The sequence below is a fragment of the Vanellus vanellus genome, assembly GCF_965231255.1.
Source record: "Vanellus vanellus genome assembly, chromosome: 10".
In the NCBI taxonomy this organism is placed as follows: domain Eukaryota; kingdom Metazoa; phylum Chordata; class Aves; order Charadriiformes; family Charadriidae; genus Vanellus; species Vanellus vanellus.
Genome location: NC_138915.1, coordinates 3,846,211 through 3,853,246, shown reverse-complemented (window position 1 = coordinate 3,853,246; position 7,036 = coordinate 3,846,211).

Below are 7,036 nucleotides of genomic sequence, written 5' to 3'. Positions count from 1 at the left end.
GTTGTATATTGCTGTATGTTTGTAAGATTTGTTTTGTGAAAGCTGTTGCACAAATGGTGGTAGTCTTGGTGTTTAGTTTGCACTGATAGCACATAATAAAAGCATTGAACACATGAAAATGAGTGGTCATTTATCACTGGCAGGTTACGTTCCTGACAATTAGTCATCCAACAGCCTGGACTGAAGAAATGTAGTTGTCTTGTGTGGGATAAGGCTGCTCCAGCCTTCTGTGATAAAGTAGCAAAAGCTTTCAGCGTGAGAATGAAGTGCATTGGAAAGCTTATCTTTGTTGATAAATTTAGGAAGAAAATATTGAATACTCTGAATGTGAATGGCAAGTCTTTCAAATGACTGTCTGCACAGGCTCTGTCCTTGATAGAAACTTGCACTGTACATGCAAAACGAACAAGAAGCGGGTGCGAGTTGGCCCTGCCCTCAGCCCTGGGGGTATCCTGGTGGCATAGTCCTGTCCTGGAGTAACAAACAAGGGTACAAGTGCAGGTTATGCCAGCTCAGTGCCAGAGGCCCTGAAAAACAGCAGAAACACTTAACAAATCTTTTACTTCTTTGTAGAGGCAGTTTACTTAATACTCTGACTCTTTTCCAGGTGTTGGTGAACTCTGCAGCAATCTCAACCTCAACAGGTGTTTATGCTGCTCCAGCTACAGGCTTCTCCTCAAATTCTGCTGCCTCCACTCCAGCCAGTGTCACAACAGCAGTTCCCCCACAAACAGCAGTTCAGCCAGTCATAGTATCTCCCCTTTCTATAGGGAGGCCAGGTAGAGTGTACATATGATGGCTATGGACTTGGATGTCTAAGTTTTCAGTTACATTTTCCCCTCCCACTTTTTTTTCTCCCTGCCTATCCAAGACATGTCAAAAAGCTTTTTCATTAAAAAAAAAAAAGCATCACTTGCTTTGGCTTCAAATGACTTAATAGTAGTTGTAACTTCGCTGCTGACTTCTTGTAGTGAATTCTTCTCCCTGGACTTGCATGGGAATAGGAGGTCTCTGCTTTGGGTTCCCCCCTCGCCACCTTTAGCCATTGATGCCAAGTGTTTTGCTAGAAATACCTTTTTCAGAAGCAGAAGTTCATGGCAGCTCCTTTTTCCTTCTATTTCCTGCAGTTAATTTTCCTCTTGAGTTGAGATACTAGTTAGGGCTGTAAAAGAAAACTAAAATTACTCAGCCTGCTTGTCCTCTTGATTAGGACAAGCTGTCTTGCTTATGTGTAGTGCTCAGTCTGGAACAGAAATGCTCTGGATATTAGTTTGAGTTCAGTTATGGTTACCTGTGTTGCCACTGCATCATGTAAAACAGCTTCAGCTCTTTCTGCCTTCCCTGGCAGGGAGCATGGGGGGGAAATTATTTTAGGAGTAGTGAGGGGTGTTCTCTTCCAGTTCACTGCTCACAGGGTGGTGGAAACGTGGCACCTTACGAACACTATCATCCTCAGAATCCTCCTGAAAGACATTAATGTAGATTTAGGATGGCATCTTATGAAGCATTGAAAACCTGTCTCAGATCAACACTCGTTTTCTATTCATTCTTGCTGCAGACTACTTAGGAGAGAGTTCAACGGCTTGATGTCCAAGTAGAGACCAGTGACGAGTGGCGTTCCTCAGGGGTCAGCACTGGTGCTGTGTAACATCTTTCTCTGCGACATGGACAGAGGGATTGAGTGCACCCTCAGCAAGTTTGCTGATGACACCAAGCTTTGTGGTGCAGTCAACACGCTGGAGGGAAGGGATGCATCCTTGACAGGCTTGAGAGTTGGGCCCGTGTGAAACTCATGAAGTTCAACTAGGCCAAGTGCAAGGTACTGCACGTGGATTGGAGCAATCCCAAGCACAAATACAGGCTGGGACCCCCAACAATAAGAAGGATGTGGACCTGTTGGAGCAAGTCTAGAGGAGGGCCACAAAGATGATCAGAGGGCTGGGGCACCTCTCCTATGAGAACAGGCTGAGAGAGTTGGGGTTGCTCAGCCTGGAGGAGACTTCGGGGAGACGTTATAGCCCCTTCCAGTACCTGAAGGGGACCTACAAGAAAGCTGGAGAGGGACTTTTTTAAAAGGCATGTAGTGATAGAATGAGAGGTAATGGCTTTAAACTGAAAGAGGGTAGATTTAGATTAAATATAAAGAAGAAATTCTTCACTATGAGGGTGGTGAGGCACTGGAACAGGCTGCCCAGAAAAGTTGTGGTTGCCCCATCACTGGAGGTGTTCAAGGCCAGGTTGGACGGGCTTTGAGTAACCTGGTCTGGTGGGATGTGTCCCTGCCTATGGCAGGGAGGTCAGAACTTGATGTTCTTCAAGGTTCTTTCCAACATAAGCCATTCTATGATTCTGTGATTTAATAAGTAAAAAAAAGAGTTCCATCTGAGAAGCACTTCCTGGTAATTGCACCTTTTACCGTTTAAACTTAGGGGATCTGCCCGATTTATAAACAGGCACAACATGGTTGGCCCTCAAATAGCATTCTACCCCAGTCCAGGAAAGAGATGCTATCAGAGCTATGACAATTTCTCCTGCAGGTCCTGGTAAGTGACTATAAACCTCTTTACAAACTGTTGCTCTGAGAGAGTTGGGGAGGATGGTGGGAGAGGTACGTGGAGGGCCGAGTTGGCTGTTAGTGGCACAGTATGAAGCAGTGGGTTTATTGTGCCTCTCCAAAAAGAACAGAGTTAAAACAGAGTAACAAAACCGAGGTGAAACTCGAGATAGTGGTGACTCTTAACCTCCTTTCTTTTTTTAAAGCTCATACAGCCGTAGCCACCGTCAGTTGCAGTGTGTAAATAAGGAATGTCAGTATGGGTTTGTACCAGGGAATGGAGAGGAGCCTCAAGGACCAGAAGAGACTATAACTTTCTATGAAATTGAAGGAGAGGATGACGCTGCTTTTCCTACCTTACCAGTAAGTTATGAAGAAGGGGTATGTTAAAACCTGTCAAAGGCGGTGGGGGGAAGCTGTACAAATGGGCAGCACGATTTTGCCCAAATATGTAGCAGTCTTGTTTTGTCTTGGTTTGTTTGTTTTTTTTTGTCTTGGAATAAGCTTTAGCAATGCATGTGTTTTTGAGAAGGGAAGGCTGAAATGAGTCTACATCGTGTGAAACCTGCTTAAAACCTCAGTTTTTCTAAATGTTCCCCTTCTTTCTCCCTCCCCTCGCCAGCAGCACTTGTTTTCTCTCTGGTAGATTTTCATAAAAGCAGGGTCATGTTTCTCCTTCCTATTGTAGTTTGAAAACACAACAACAAAAAACCTCATCCCTCTGTGGATGTCTGTGTAGCTGTAAATATTGTGGGAGAAAGCTTTTCACTTGTTTGCCACACTGTAATTTATCGTTTGTGTAACTAGATTCAGAAACTGTCTAGCGATAGCCTGGGTGGTTCCTATGAGTTTACAGTTGTGATGTTTTGGGCTAGCACATTGTTCCTGAAACAGTTTCTTCTGCTAGAGAAACAGGAGAAAACTCCAAATCTAGGCTTGTCTTGAAACAGTCTTTCTGTTGGGTCTCAGATAAAGCGGCACAGTGTATTCTTATGCTTTAAAATAAATCTTTTATGTGTAGCCAAAGCCCAGTGGAAAGCTGGGTATGCTACAGAAAAACCCAATTGATAGTTAGGTATCTGAATAGGAAAGCAGATTTTTTTTTTTTTTTTTTTTAAAAAAAGAACACCAGAACCCTGGTAGGTTTGACTTTCTTTTTACTGTGTTGAAGCAGTGAACTTAAGAGATGTTAGACTTGTGTTTAAATGAGAGAGAGGGTATCTGCTGAGGGCTGTTTCAGCAGCAGTCATTCTTAAATTTGTCCTTCCGTGCTAGATGTACCACACTATACGCTCCTAATGAATAGTTTTTCATGTTCATTCAGAGCCTTTGTTGTTGTCAATGCCAAAGCCTTTTCTCTGTCTCTTTCTTGTCTTGTTTAGTAAAGGCATATAACATTTCCTGGGGAAAGATGCATCTCGCAGAAAACTGCCACCCTACTGGAGGCCTGGTGGGAGAATCTTCTGACTTGCCACCTCTGTTTCAACCTTGGAAGTCTTACAAGCACATTATGTTGCCCATTTCTTTCCTGGCATAGACTCCAGAAAATTTTTTAAGGATCACAAGATTGGTAGTGAATAAGGAATTGCATGTAATGTTTATGCTGTGACACTGCTGTAGTAGAACCTATATGGCCTTAGACTTAAGAAGTCTAGAAGCTTTGGAGTAGTGCAGGGTAAAGTACGTGGGTGTATTTGACCTAGTGTTCTGTGCGCTTTGCAAAAGATACTTGGAGGGCTGGTGTTTGGGCTGGTGTAGCCTGGGAGTGTGACTTGTCAACAGAGTGAAGTCCTGGACTTGGGGGGAAAAACCTGCCATGTGCCTTAGTATTCCTTTGGTACATCTGCTTTAGTTCCAATTTTTGGAGTCTCTTGGATCTCCTTCTCGTGGAGCTTAGGGCTTGTGAAGCACGTTTGTTAACATGGTGGTGACCTTAGGTGTGCTACCCTTGCCGGCTGCCTTGTGTTTGAAGGAGTTGTTGATGTTCCTGCGTTCCGGAGACTGCAGTGGTGTTCAGGATTGAGCCGAGCTTCCCATCAGCACAGTAAAAAATTTTACCATGATTTTTGTCCCGATGCATCGTAAGATGACATTTTTATCAGTAGTCAGCATGGTCGGTATGTTTTCATGTCGGGGTGGTTAACTTTTTTTGGCTTAGCTGTTGCTTCATAAGGGTGTCGTGTTTTACTGAGGATTGACTTGATTTTGAGAGATCTAAAAGAGGAACATAAACAAAAACTGGTCTCCTACTGTACTGGCTTCTGTTCCAGCATTCCACAGACGTCAGTATTTCCAGTATCGGTTTGTCACTTCAGTCTCCCAGCTCTTCCTTTGTACTGTTATCGCTGCTACGAAGCAGCTGTTTCATTCAGCTCTGAGCTTGTTTTGCATAGATTTGCATAAACAATTGAGGAACAAAATCAGATATTTAAAAAAAAAAGAAAAAAACAACCAAAACACGTGTTCCAAATGTAGATGCAGTTTCAGCTAGATACTGAGAAGTTGGCATTTATGTGAGCCTTTGGGTTATTTTTAATATTTTACTGACTGCGGCCAATGTCACAGCCAAGTCACCAGCGCTTTCTGGAGTAAGCTCACAGCTGTTGGATGTAAGGATCTGTGTGTGCTTCTTAGAATAGCTGTGTGGTTTGTTGCCCTGATGAAATATGCTGAACAGTAGAAGAGTTGAGAATTGGCAAGAGCAACAGAGGAACAAATCCTTGTGCATTTTGGGACTGGGGTGTGCGTTTCTGACGCTGTGCCTATCTGCAGCCAAATACAACACGCAGTTCCATAGAAGAGCAGGGCTGGGAAGGTGTGCACGTGTGGTAGATGGGTGGACAGGGAAGCGATGTGGAGCCAAGGCCCTGGTATAGGGGATAGTGGGTAAGTGGCAAGAAGGTGGTAGGTATGGTAACTCCGGAGGGGTTGCTAAGATGAATGCCGTAGTGGCTCACTCCTTTTGAGTTGTCTTCCTGCTGTCCCTTTCAGCTCCCAGCAGTACTGAAGCAAAGTCTCTGTGTGTGCACGCACGTCTGAACCTACTGGTGTGGAATAGGTTGATTTGCTCTTCCTTTAAAACAAATCTGTATTTGAACCTGAGAAATCAAGAATTTTCCTCGGGTACAGTTCCAGAACTGCATCGATAGGATTAAAAAATCCACTTTTTTTTTTTTTTTTCCTTTTAATTGTCAACTTTAAATGTTGAAAACTGCTTTGCTGGTTTTGGGGCAGTTGGATACGCATTTCCAAGTTCAAAATCCTGTTGTTCTTGGAGAGGGGCTTCAAAGTTCCTCCACGCATCTGGGATTGCTTCTCAGCGTATCGTGTATTTGTCCTGGGGGCAAATTATTCAGTACGTGGAAGACAAGTAAAAGACTAGTTGCAAGAAAGCGGGGAACTGAGGACCCTTGTGAGGAAGGGGAAGGAAGGAAGGAAAATATTGCTTATTCCTCCCCCTTCCCCTCTGTTTTCTGACTTGATATATCAATTGGGGTACCCCCAAAACTAGGTCAGCAGGTCTTTGGATTGCCGCGTATGTCGTCCCCTTGACACGTCTCTGTGGTCATTGCTCAACAAAGCTCTGAAGGTGTAGATGGTGGCAGAGTCGGAGCAGCGTGAAGCTGGTGTGTCTATGGAGTTGGCCCGTGGTCTCACACGCCAGCCCAGTCTGGGTATTTGCAAAATGTATGTAGAGGGTGTATATAGTGTGTGTACACTGGAGGTGAGTTGTCACTGGTGTATGAGAAGGCTGCTCCTGCCTGCCTGTGTGCTTCCAAAGCCCTTCTCATTTCTGGAGGGAGGGAGGGAGGGAGTGGTCAACTTAATTTAGGGCTCGTAATCAAATTTGGTAATTGGTTCTAGGCCTGTACTAGGTACACTAACTTTAACTTGGGAGAACTTTTTCTCAAACTGTGAAGGAATCTCTTTACTTACTGATAAGCACATAGCCATGGTATAAAAACAGCATGTCTGTATTTAAAGTAAAGGAAACAGTTGAACTTTGGCAAGCACTGAGTATTGGTACTTCAACTTTGCGGGAATTTTTAAATGGAAGGTGTTGCAAACCTTGGTTTTTAGGCTCATCATGCTAAGCTGTTGCGATTTCAGCTGGGATAGAGTTCATTTTCTTCCTGGTGGCTGCTGTGTTTTGGATTTAGTATGAGAATAATGTTGATAACACATGTTCTATTAGTTGTTGCTAAGTAATGCTTTTATTAAGTCAAGGGCTTTTTCAGCTTCCCATAGAAGCTGAGAGGGAGCACAGACAGGACAAGCTGCCCAAAGGAATGTTCCATATCATAGATGCTATGCTCAGTATATAAATGGGGGTTGACCGGTGGGCAGGAATCCACAATTGCTGCTTGGGATGGGATGGGCAATCAGGCATCGGGTGGTGAGAGCAATTGTATTGCATCACTTCTTTCTTTTTTTTTTTTTTTAATGTTCTTTTACCATTATCCATATTTTCTTTTCCATTAC